We start from the raw sequence: 13,143 nt of genomic DNA, 5'->3' as shown, positions 1-13,143 counted from the left end.
GAGTAGGTGAGTTCATTTGGGGGATCCTACTGTTCTTTGGCCTCTCAGCCAAAAGGATGGTGATTTCTGGTGAGAATGCAGTCTTCAAGCCAGCTCTTTCCACATGGACTGCCCATGGGCTATAAACACAAAGGCAGGGCTAGGCTGCATTTTGAGCTAGTGACCTGGAGGTGCAAGTTCTGCCCACCTTACCTAATAAAAGTGCCCCATCAAAGGCATTTTTGCATTCAACTATAACCCTTCAGCTGGTTTTCTGTGCATGCACTGCCATAAACTGTGGCTTCAAAATCAATGCTGTTTTTTCCCTGTGTGTGGACATTGCTTTTTTTAAACCTAAGGCAAACAGAACCTGTGCCTGCTATCTGAATATCTCTCAATTAGACTATTTGAGCACAGCTACCAATTGACTTTAGTAGATTGAATCCAAGACTGCAACTGTGTTAGAAGGAAATGAGATTTTCTTGCATCCTAAGTTATCTGCAGCACTTCGTCTGAATGCAGACAGATTCCCCAAATTCAAGATCCAATGATAGGCAAGAGTTGCTGAGAGCCTGGAGGCAGCATGTAATCATCACACAGGTAAATTATCTGCCGTGAGAAAATTGGAGCAGTAAATGAAGCATTAGCCTCCTTCACTAGGAGGTCTGTGCGTTATGGTGCCACACCAACCTGATTCTCTGATTATAGTTCAAATCAAGTCTGCCATTCGTGCCTTCTTTTTCTTTTGTTTTTTTTTTCCTCTTTATACTCTAGTAAGCTTTGGTTTTCTTCAGCTTCTCTGTGTTCTACCAGTTAAGCCCAAAATTGGTGGTTAAGACAAAATACAAAAGAAAGAGAGGTGGCAGTGAGAAAATAGACAAAGACAATGGTGGATAAAGCTGAAAATGTTTCCTTTCTTCTTTTCCATTTCATTCCTCTCTCGACAGTTTCATTCCTCATCTCTCTCTTGAGCAAAGGAGAGATGGAGCTTCCAGTAACCAGGAACCAGTAACTTACAAGGTTCAAATCCCTGGGCAGTCTTCTGTAAAACTATATAGGGGCAAAGTGTGTTATTTGAGCCTATTCCCATCTTACCTCATTGCTCAGGTTCCAGATCACCTGGGCTTCCCCATACACACCAATATGGAGTAATTTTTATCAGTGTTTACTATGTGCCATCTCCTATTCTAATGCTTTCTATGGATTATTTTATGATTATCTTATAAATACCCTAAAAAGAAACAAATATATCCATTGGCAGATGAGTGAGATGAAGCAACAGAGAAATAGGATTTATCTGAAGGTCACACAATCACAAAGAGGTGGGGATAGGATTCAAACCCAGGAAGTCTGACTGGAGAACATTCTAACATTATTTTCTAATTATAAAAATATTCTGTGTTCATCGTAAAACATCTGGAAAACAATACAATATATACAGAGAAATAAACACCATCCACTCTCTCTATTACTCTGATAAAAACACAATTACCACATGTTTTTGCATTTCCTTCCATTGTTTATCTAAATATAAATATACTTTAAACATATGTATATATACTTGAATCAATGCTTTAGATATAGTAACTTATTCTTTCACAGTCAACATTTTATATTTAATCTTTATTGTGTTTTTTCCATTACTATTCACTCCCTATATGCATCCTTTCCCCCAGCAATCACCACACTGGTGTCCATGCCCAGGGGTCCTTATCCATTTTTGTTCAATCCCTCCACCCCCTCACCTCCCCTCTACTAGCTGTCATCCTACTCTTCGTCTATGAGTCTGTCCCCACTTTTTTGTTAGTTCATTAGATTCCACATAAATAGAAATACCTTATGAGTAAAGTCATAAGGTATTTCTCTGACAGACTTATTTCACTTTCACTTTGCGTAATGTTCTCCAGGTCCATCCATACAAAGGGTAAAATTTTTCTTCTTTTTTATGGCTAAGTAGTATTCCATTGTGTACATGTCCCATAGTTGTTTTGTCCACTCATCTACTGATGGACACTTGGGCTGCTTCCATATCTTAGTTATTTTAAGTAATGCTGCAATGAACATAGGTGTGCTCATGTTCTTTTGAATTAGTATTTAGGTTCCATCGGATATATTCCCAGAAATGGAATCTCTGGATCAAAAAAAAAAGGCAGAACATTTCCCTATGCTGTTGTTATAAATTTTTTCCCTTGCGTAGTCCTTGATGTAATTTTCCATTCCCCTACTGTTGGACATGTAGGATATTTCTAATATTTACATTTTAACAGTGGAAAAAAGGCCTGTTTTCTGTCAGGGAGCAAAATGAATGTTTCTGAGGTATAAAGACAAGAAAAAGTGGCATTCTAAGGATCAAAAGTCCTCCAATACATATTTATTTTTCTTTTTATGATTGCCACTTTTACTTTTTATTTGTATACATTTTATAAAGCTTCTGTTTCTCAATCTTGCTTCCCCTTTACCTCTGTACTTATAGATGAATTAAGCTTTAAGACTGACCAAATGGCTGAAAATCTATGAAGCAAGTTTTATTTAAGGGTTGCAGTGGACTTCTTTGATGGCCTATTTTTGGAGTTTTCTGAAAAATCTTTTATAGTGTTCCATTTTCTCCAGTTACATGTGTACTGGACACCACAGGAAGCTCCTACTTTTCAACTCAATCATATACCTATTGTTTGGTAGCTTTGTGCGTGTGCACACATGTGCCAGGTATTCAATTGGCCAAGGGGAATAAAGAGCAGAGTCACACATGCTTCTTGTCATAAAGGACCTAAGAGTCCAGCCAATGACAAGAATAAAAAGCAATGATTATGACTTTAATGATAAGTACAATGACACGTGGTTAATGGTTATTCACATGCAAAGAGTTATGGGAACATAGCTCAAGAAGCATGTTTCCTAGGCAGAACAGGGATCAGCAAACACAATGGATAAACAAGATGTTTTTAAGCTTAACCAGGAAGGATGATTATGAGTTTTGAAGGCAGATAAAGTGGGGGAAGGGACAATTATTCATGAAGGCATAGATGTGGGGCTTGTTCAGGATTCATGGGTAGGGTAATTAATGCAGGATGGGTCAAGCAGAGGACCAATAGTGGCTGACGATGACATTAAATAGGTAAACAGAAATAAGGTTATAGAGAGTGAAGTGCCCACCTTAGGTGTTTTGGATTTGAGTCCATAAACACTAGTACATAAATGAGGCATTTTGGCAAAAGAGGGATGTCTCACAACTCTCAGGAGCTTACAAGCTTGGAAAGAGCATCTTAGTAGCTGATGGGCTAAGCTTACTCGTCTTCTGTCCTCTTTCTATTTTATAACCTGGCTCCTCTTACATGCCCTGGACTTTGTAAAGTCATTCAGATATTTACGGTATCTAAACATGAAGTTTCTTAACTATCAGTGTCAGTGGCCCCATTTAGGACACCTGCAGCACCCTGTGCATGGCCTGCGACTTGGTCATCTGCTCTGGAGGACCCTGTTTTATTTCTGCCTTTAGTATGGATTACTTAGGCTTGATAGCTGTTGCGTAAACAATACTGAAAGCTCAGTCACTTAACACATGTTCTTCCCCCAGTTTAGTGTACAGCAGGTCAGGGCAAATGTGTGGAGAGGAGGAAGATAATTGTACTCCAAGCAGTTATTCCTGGCCCCAGGTTTCCCTAGGATTTCATTCAGATATCACTGGTGAGAACTCAGTCTCAAGGCCACACTTGATCCCTGGGAGGCTGGAATATGGGGAGGGAAGGTGGACCCTAGAAGAAAAGGAAATGGGGTTTGGTGAATACTCAGTGACAGTGTACATGCATAAGACTATAGCTATAAAAGATTATCACTTCTAAGGGATGTGTCACCAAAACCACAGGTCGGGCTTTCTGATTTGGTAATACCAAATAATATCCAAATAATATTCTCACAATTAATTCATAATTTATAAAATTTAGATAATTCAGGTGGGTTTACAGTCTGGCTAATTTGCCTAGATTTTCTATGTCTGCTCCTGGTCCAGAATTTATTTTTCATTCTTGTTCCTACTTGGTAAAAGTGTTATAGAGTAAAAGTGTTTATACCTTCTACTTTCAACCTATTGAGATAGTGATGATTGTGAGCCAACCTTCAAATTGTAAATGCAAAATTGAATAGCCTATTAATACATTTCTTATTAACTTAGTGAGATCTTAAACAGAAGGTAAGTCAGAAGCCTGTTGGAAAAAAGGTTGAAAAATAGTAAGAAAGTGTATTCATATTACATTTATAGTAGAGGAAACTCCAAAAATTATTTCAGTTTGGTTTTATTTACCTTATACACATGTAACTCTACTGTTCCCTTTGGCCCAGTCTCCATACATAACATCTGTTTTTACCCTGTTTCCCACTAAACTCATCAGTCTGTCTTATAAGTCACATACTATTTTTGTTCTGTCGCTTCCATCCCTGCCTTCTTTAATTCTGTGCACTCAGGAAAGTGTGATGGAGAGCATATCAGCACTGCCAACAGACCAGCAATGAGATGACATCGCTGTGTATGTGGAAGGAGAGATGCTGCTGGGTAAGAGATGGGTTTTAGTTTCAAATTACACAGGAACTGTTGTAAACCCCAAGAATAGGAGTTATTAAAATACAGCATACAGTTTGGAAATATTATTTGACAATTAAAAGTTGGATTTGGAGGTTTTTCCCTTCATCCCTTCTACCCTACCTGTCCCCTCTTCCCCAGAAGCCCATCAGTCTAGGAGAGTCAGAGTGAGAGACAAGACACTGGACAGCCCCTTTCCCACCAGGATAACTTCCTTTCTAGAAAAACAAGCTGTTACCTTCACACTATTCACACTTTAGCTCTCACCTCAAAGACACTGACTTGAAGAGGGCTTTCCTGACCAGTGAGGCTAGGCTTGGAGGTCCTACAGTCCACTTCCTTAGCATTCACATTCCCTCTCCAGTAGTGAACAGACTTCACTGTATCATGGTAGTATCAAAGTTTTCTTCTAGTAACTTGTCCATTGTATCCCAGTACATAGCACAATTCCTGGCACATGGTGGACACTCAACAAATATCCATTTGAATGAACAAATGAGTGAATAAATGAACGGATGGATGCATAGTGTAAACAGGAGAGGCTTGAGAAACAGGTACATCTGGGGTTCTTCTTTGACTCTGCTAGTTTCTAGCTTCAGATTTGTGGGTAATTTATTTATTTAACCTTTCAGGACCCAACACCATCACTGAAAAATGAAGAGGGTAGGTCCTAACTGTGCTTTTTCTGAGGACTGAGACAATGTACATGCAACCCCTAGAGAATTCCTATTCCATGGATACTTGAAGTTAAAGGTCAGTTTTATGAAAGATGAATCTGGTGGCATGGTACAAAAGAGATGAGGAAGGGAGTGGAGGAATTGCTGCAGTGTTCTTAGTAGGAGGTAATGAGGTCTGAACTTGTTTAGTGTATAGTTATATTCCTGGTGTATGCTTATATGCCATGTCTGGGTGGGGTGGTTCACTTTGTCAAGTTATTTAAGTGGCATATAAATGTGATAGCTACTCAGTGAGCTCCCTTACTGAGCTGGTAACCATTTTGCCAACAGGTGCTGGCTTAGGTTAGTCAGGTTTATGACCAAATGAGGAACAGTGATTCATTCAGAGCCTCTTTTAAAACAGATTTATTTTAAAAATATCCTGCAAATGAAATAGAAGGCTGTGAGGATCCAAGACAATTTTCTCCCCCTCTTGAGTCTTACCACTCATTGTCATGGTGTGCCTGATTCTCTCTCTATATACTTACTCTTTTATTTCTTTCTGATGACTTTTCAAACTCCTGTAGTAAAAATCCCACAGTTTTGTCTTAGTTACCATCACCCTATTTGGAGAGTGTTTTGTGTTAGATCAGCTCATGGCTTCTCAGCCTGGCTTAAAATGAACATCCTTTGGGCCTATTCTTCCTCCTTGCAAAGAAGACCACTGGTGTAAACTAGAAAGGGATGTTGGGGGTGGTAGATGGCATGCCTGTCATGCCCAGGACAGCAGTTGATAGGGTAACACAACTTCTTTGGTGCTAAAGTGATCCTATCTGTTGTCATAACATAGGCCTGATATAATGGGAGAGACCCAGTGATATAAGCAAGAAAACCAACATGGTTTTCAGAACATCTGACGGAAGAGGTAAATAGGAAATTACTAAATAGAGTGCCCCATGAAAACTGCATTTAGTAATTCAAGAAATAACTATTGGTGCCTTCTGTATACCAAGCACTGTGTTAGGTGCTAAACATATAGCAGTTGACAAGACAGAGTCCCTGTCCTTGTGAAGCTTACACTCCAATGTGAGTAGACAATGAAATGGTAAGCAAATAAATATGTAATATAATAACAAGTGGAAATAAGCCTATAAAGACAAATATAGTTGCATAAGATGCCACTGGGTATGGTGGATCTCCAATCCCATTTACTGTTCCCATAGACACAAAAATAGATTATATTTCCCAACCTCCCTTACAGTTCAGCTGTGGCCATGTGACTGAGTTCTAGCTATTGAAGTGTGGGAAGAATTGATGTGTTCCACTTCAAAGCCTGGCCCATAAAAACTTCCCACTTGTGGTCCTCTGTGCTCTTTTATCTTTTGGCTATTTTGGAAGAAGGCAAATCCTGGGGCAACCTTGAGCATCCTTTGTAAAAAAAATAGTGGAACCATTGGATGGAACCCCTGAATCACAGTATGGAGGAAAGCCATACTGCTAGGAATGCCTACATTTCATGGTTACCTGAGTGAAAAATAAAGTTTAATTTTGTTAGGTTGGTGGTTTGCAAAGTGGGGTCCTTCAGAGAGCATAATCAGTGTCACTTGGGATACTGTTGTAAGTAAGTACAAATTCTTGGCCCATCCAAGACACATTAAATTAAAACTTGGTAGGCTGGGCCCAGCTACCTGGGTTTTAACCAGCCCTCCAGATGGTTCTGAAGTTTAGGACTGTTCTAAGTTACAGAAATTTTGGGATTTATCTATGATATAAGCAAGTATTATCTTAATAAGTACAATGACTAATTTAACTGACAAGGGTGAGATTAGCAATTTGAAATATCATGATCAAGGAAAACTATTCTGGGGCAATGTTAATGACATGTCATTTGTGTGACATTTTAATTAAAAGAGGGAAGTATATAAGGTTAATCATTTTAATCACTAAAACAAATTGTAATGAACTTGAATAGGGAACAAGTCTGGTATATTTGCAGAAAAGAAAGCTGGGGGCAGATCACATAGGGTCTAAAGCTAGACTGTATGGAGTAAGGCTTTAGATCTCTTCTAAGTACACTAGGATTTATTGATTGATTTATTGATCTATTTAACACAGCAAACTTTGTTGCCATGTTATTGTGGTAAAATATATATAACATAAAACTTAGCATTTTAACATCGTTAGTGTACAATTCAATGGCCTTACATGCTTTACAATGTTGTGCAACCATCATGACTATCCATTTCTAGAACTTTTCATCATCCCAAACAGAAATCCTGTACCCGTTAAACAATTACTCCCCTTCCCCCTCACTCCCAGCCCCTAGTCACCTCTATCTTACTTTCTGTCTTTATGAATTTGCCTATTCTAGGTATTTCGTGTAAGTTTCATATAATAGTTGTTCTTTTATGTTTTACTTCTCTTGGCATTAATATTTTCAAGGTTCATCCATGTTGCACCATGCATGAGAATTTCCTTCCTCTTTAAGGTTGAATAATATTCCCTTGTATGGCTCTACCACATTCTGTTTACCCATTCACCTGTTGACAGACCCTTGGACTCTTTCCTCCTTTTTGGCTACTATGGATAATGCTATTAGGAATATGGGTACACAGGTATCTGGGTGAGTCCTTGCTTTTGATTCTTTGGGACCAACAAATAATGTGAGTGCTGAGGTGCATGGGGTCTGACCTGGCCAGGCACTCACTCCAATGAAGGAGGAGGCAACTAAGGATTGTGACCAATTGCAGTGATAGGGTAGGCTCCTGTAATGCACCTAGGAGGATTACCGGGTGATGTTCAGGAAGGCTTCCTTCCTGGAAGAGGTAGTGCTGAGCTCAATCTGAAAGAAAAACTAGACACTAGCCAAGGTGAAAAAGAGAGAAAGGAGCACTCCAGGTGGATGATGGCGTACCAAAGCAAAGATGCAGGAGTGTGTAGTCTTGTTGAGGAGCCCAGGCTGGCCCAGCACAAAGTGCTGAGGGTGAAATGGGAGGTGGTAGGAGATGAGGCTAAAGAGATAAGCAAGGATCTGGTTGCAAGAGAACCTAGCAAGAGATGTCAAGGAGCCCGACACTAATCTCTTAGGGCAGTGGTCCTTAATCCTGACTGCACTTGAGAATCATTCAACAACTTTCAAAAATACTCTAAAGCAGAGCTGGAATTCCACCACCATCGATTGTGGTTTAATTGGTCTGGATTGGGGCCAGGACATTGCACTTCTGAAATTTCCCCAGGTATTTCCAGTGTGCAGCCTGGGTTGAGAAGAACTGCCTCAGGCAATGGGGAAGCGGAAGGAAGCTTTCAAGCAAGGGAGTAACAAAATCAGATTCTTAACCACTTGCTCATATTTTAATGCAAAGTGACTTTTATGGCTGAGGAGGCCTTTGGAAAAAGAGACCCTTCTCTATTCTCCAGGACTTGGTTTGTTCCACTGTACAAATGAGATACTACTTACAAATACTACCCACAAATCTCAAGGGCTGCTGTAAGGATTGTATTTCCTCCTGGCCCAGAGTAGGTGGAGAGTATGCTTTTCCTGGTCTACAGTGAGAGTCACTGAGGAAGCCCAAGCAGTAGCCCTTGATACAATGTCACCTTCCCCTGAGAAAGACAAAAGCTGCCTTCCATGTGTGTGGTTGTCCCACCCTCAGCAAAGAGCTGACCTGGGCAGGGGTCCAGAGCGTCTCTGGCCTTGAATCTCTGCTGGGATCAGTCAGTCTCATTTCTTTAACGGGTGACTTCCTCGTGAGCAGGATGAATTTAAAGTTTGTTTGACCGAAGGAAAAGTAAAAGCTGATGCAGCTGTGTGATAAGGATGAGGGGGAGTGAGGCGGCACCTGCCTGCTGACTTCATCGCAGGCTCATGCTGTAGCAGCAGTTGTGCAGTGTTTGCTTGTTTCTGACTTTATCTGAAGCAAAATGCCTGTCGCAGAGCCATTCACCTGCTCCCTAACCCTCTTCTCAGGAGGGATGTGTGTGACTGGGTTCAAATAACAAAGAGTAAGAAGTCTGATTCTAAATTGCATCTTTTCTTAGGAAGCAGCAGCCCTTAATTTTTTTATTTTTTTTTTGGTAGTGGGGAAGTGAGGGGGACAGTGTTTTTCTTCATCTTTACCACTTTTTGAAGACCTGAACCATACCTTTGGTCATCCTGTCCTTTGGACATATTAGGTAGACCCCGAGCCTCCCCACAATTGTGTCAGTTGACTAAGGATCAGTTAGAGTTGATGTACTAGAAGGAGACAAAGCCAATCTTACTCAATGAAGATGACTTGAGTAGCCCTAAAACCCAGAGAGCAATGGGGTGGGGTGGGGTCTCAGCGTATCTCTCTCTTTTGAATGCAAGTCAATATAAAGATCTGACCACTGTGCTGTATTTATGATCATTATACATTAAACTTACTCCCAGAGTAGTGAAATTCCAAGCTTCTCCTATTCTGCCTAGGGTGGAGCACCCAGAAACACCAGTATATTCAGAAGTATACACTCAAATCTTGCATTGTCTTAATGCTCTTTGCACTCTGAGGTCACACATGAAATCTAAATGATGGGACACCTCTGCTCTCTTCCATTCACATACACAACTGAGTAGTTGATGGTAAGTTGTCAGTATCCTAGATCCAATGGCTTAAATGGTAAAGGGTGCTGTGTTTCTGTACTGCCCAGATCAGAAACCTCACCTTGTTAGCTGGATTTATTTTTAGGTTTTGTCTTATCCTTTCTAATATGCTAGTTCTCCATTATTTTAATATAGCATCATGGGGTTAATAGTGCACTCAGGGCAAGGGTTTCAGCCTGTGGCTGTTTATGGGGCTGTCCTGGAGCCTTGGCCCAGCAGGGGGCCCTCTGATTCCTAACCTCAGTAACAGGGCCTGGCCATGCATGCATGCTCAGATGATGGGCCATCTGTGCCCTGCTTGGTGCCAACTCATAAAGTACCTCACTTGACAAATTAAAGGTGAGGAAGCCTTAGGCTTCCCAGCTTGTTATAAATGTAGAAATCAGACCCTTTTAAATCAGGCCAGAATAAGGAAATAAAAGAAAGAGCCCTCCTGAAAATATACCAGATACATTTTCCATATTACGTCCTGGAGCCCTCACTAACCTTGTGAGGAAGGTATTTTTATCCTTATTTTACAGACGGAGAAATTGAAACTCCAAATGATTGAGCAACCTACCTGAGCTCACACAGCTAGGCTGGCGGCACCCAGAATTTGAGGCCAGGCATGATGTGCTGGGCTCTATGCCTGAGTTTCTCAAAATGTCAACTATTGACATTTTGGGATGATAATTCTTTATTGTGGGGAGCTTCCCTGTGCCTTGTAGGATATCTAGACGTATCACTGACTTCTATTCCAGATGACAGTAGTACCATCCCCCCAACCCGGGTTTTGACAACCAGAAATGTGCCCAAACATTGATAGTCGTCCCACTGGTGGACAAGGTCACCCAAGCCCAGTTGAGAACCACTGCCCTATGTTAATACATATGTATTCTCAATGTTTATAACAATGCTATACTCTAGACACCATTGTCATCCCCATTTTACAGATAATAAACAGAACCTACAGAAAATGTGAGTTGACCAGTGTCATCCCCCTTGTAAATAAGTAGGCAATACACAGCATCTGTGAGTATCTTGTTTCCCCACCCCCCAGGTATAAAGTGGTAGGTCCTGGATTAAGACCAGGCCATTGCAACATCAGAATTCTTTTTCTTTGTCACTTTACCAGACCTTTGGTAATTTTAGTGTTTGCAAGAATAGCCTGGGGAGTTTATTAAAATTCAGATTCCTGTTAGACTCAAATCCCATAGACCTGTGGTAGGCACAGAATGTGCATTTTAAAACACAACAGTTGGGGGTGCTGTGGTGAAGGGAACCTAAGTTTAGAAACACTGAACACCATACTTTGCTGTGTTTGAAGTTATCATAAGCTAAAGTTTCAGTAAAAAGAATGGAGAAGACATGTGGGAAAGGAAGTGGCTTAGGACAGACCTGACATACAACTACTTGTAGAATTCAGTTTAATTGCCAAAGAGGATGCCCAGCGTGTGTTGCACCGAATGGCCCTCAATGCTGGGGTGACGGAGGTCCTTTAGACCCTGGGATGATGCATCCAATGTGTTCAAATCACTCCCCTGTCCCCCAGTAATCTTTAATCCCAAGGGTGAGTGGGCCGCATAGTTTTGGAAGCTTAGTGCATCCTGAAATTCTAAAAATGGTTACAGTCAAACAGAAACAGCTGTGTCAATTTCCAATTTCCGCTCTATTCATATTCACACTCTACAGCCTGTCTTCTCTGAGAGGCACTGGGAGGAACACGGGTGTGTATGCACACACGTGCACACAAACACACACACCACTGCCTCTCTCTCACTGATACTTGAGTTCCTTTCTCCATGGAGAGGGAATGTTTCTAGTTTTCCAAAAAGGAGTCACAAACAAGAGAATCCACAAGAGCCCAGACTACAATAAAATGCTACAATATGCTTTCAAGCTGGAGCGACTAAAAAGCTGGGAAGAGAAAGCGGCAGAATAATGCCTATTTTTATCTTCAACTATAATCTACCCACTTGTAGTTTCATAGCTGTCAGGAAGCAGAAAAGGACACGTAATCAGCCTACAGCTCTGCTCTCGTCCTCCACCCGTGTGTGACATAGATGTGGGTGTGTGTGCGCACATACGCAGATATTTTAAAACAACTGTCAGAGGGTTCAACTGAACTCATACAACTTATACCTGAAGCCAGGTTTTTTTTTTAGAACCTGTCCTTTTATTCATCATTTCTTAGCAACCAGACAGAAGGCAAAAAGCAGGCGATTAAAATCATTGGATGACCAAAGGAACATCTGTGCACCTATTTGTCTCTTTCAGCCTTGGCCATGCTGGCCTATGTGCATGTCCTCCTGTCCCAGACACCACTCACTCACCTGGGGTCCAATTGCCTGAGATACACATGAACCTACAGAGTCAAGGGACCTGGAGTCTAGCCTTGTTCTCCTATGTACAAGCTCTGTAACCTCCAGCAAGTTACATAACCTCTCTGGACCTCAAAATCCACTTTTGTAGAAAGAGGATAAAATATCTGTTTGATGAGTCATTGAGAGAAGTCAATAATGACTGTAAGCACTAGGTGTTACCCCATGGCAATGGCTAAGGAAATGCTTCCTACTACAGTATTACTGCTGCTTAATTTGTATCATTATTTTACTAGTAGTAGCGGTAGCTTTGGGTTTGATTCCTACATTTGTATAAATGTAACTACTCCTTAACTAGGGGCAAGGAGCTCAGCCCAGCTGCCGGGTAGAAACAAGGCACTGGGCCCGATAAGACAAGGTGCCAGCCAGATAAAACAAGGTGGAAGGCTGGTTTTGGCCTGCGGGCCTTGTGTTTGCCACCTGTGATTTATTCAGTTTTAAAATTACATTCGGACTTTTGAAGGCAACTGCAAGGCTGACATGACCCCCAGTGAAAATGAGTTTGATATCCCTGAAATGCAACTACTCCGTAACTCTGGGCAAGGAGCTCGGCGCTGTCATCAACCAGAAACGAGGTGCCAGGCCAGATGAAACAAGGTAGAGAGCCGGATTCGGCCCTTGGGCCTTGTGTTTGCCACCTGTGCTTTATAGGGTTATAGTGAGATTCAAAGTGTGCTAACACTTAAATTCCGCAGTGCCAGATAACCGATTGCTAGCTGTCATGACTGTTAAAAATGGCACAGGGGTGACCTCATCTTTCCAAGGTCTGAACGTCTCAAGGAACACATTAGCTCATTTAGGCCCCATACCAATTTTTTGTAAATAAAGTCATAGGATTTCCGGGTGCAGCTTTCACTCTGTACTTTACCTTCAGCCTGTGTGTGAACCCAGGGCCACACTGCACAGTCAGTTCTTTGTCTGCAAGCTCATTAATGCAGCCCTGACTTCTAAAGA

General features: G+C 41.2%; 1 long non-coding RNA gene across 1 annotated transcript; it reads left to right on the top strand.

The window, feature by feature from the left end:
• The first annotated feature begins 6,382 nt into the window (after positions 1-6,382).
• Positions 6,383-12,835, top strand: LOC118981635 (uncharacterized). The gene is made up of 3 exons (XR_005065381.1): positions 6,383-6,393; positions 8,726-8,728; positions 12,758-12,835. It is a non-coding gene; the product is annotated as an uncharacterized LOC118981635 (long non-coding RNA).
• Positions 12,836-13,143: the final 308 nt, after the last annotated feature.

This window comes from Sturnira hondurensis, unplaced genomic scaffold (assembly GCF_014824575.4).
Source record: "Sturnira hondurensis isolate 20B ecotype Veracruz unplaced genomic scaffold, ASM1482457v3 Scaffold0001989, whole genome shotgun sequence".
Taxonomy (NCBI): domain Eukaryota; kingdom Metazoa; phylum Chordata; class Mammalia; order Chiroptera; family Phyllostomidae; genus Sturnira; species Sturnira hondurensis.
Note: the sequence above shows the minus strand (reverse complement) of the source record. Positions and strands in the feature narration are given on the sequence as shown.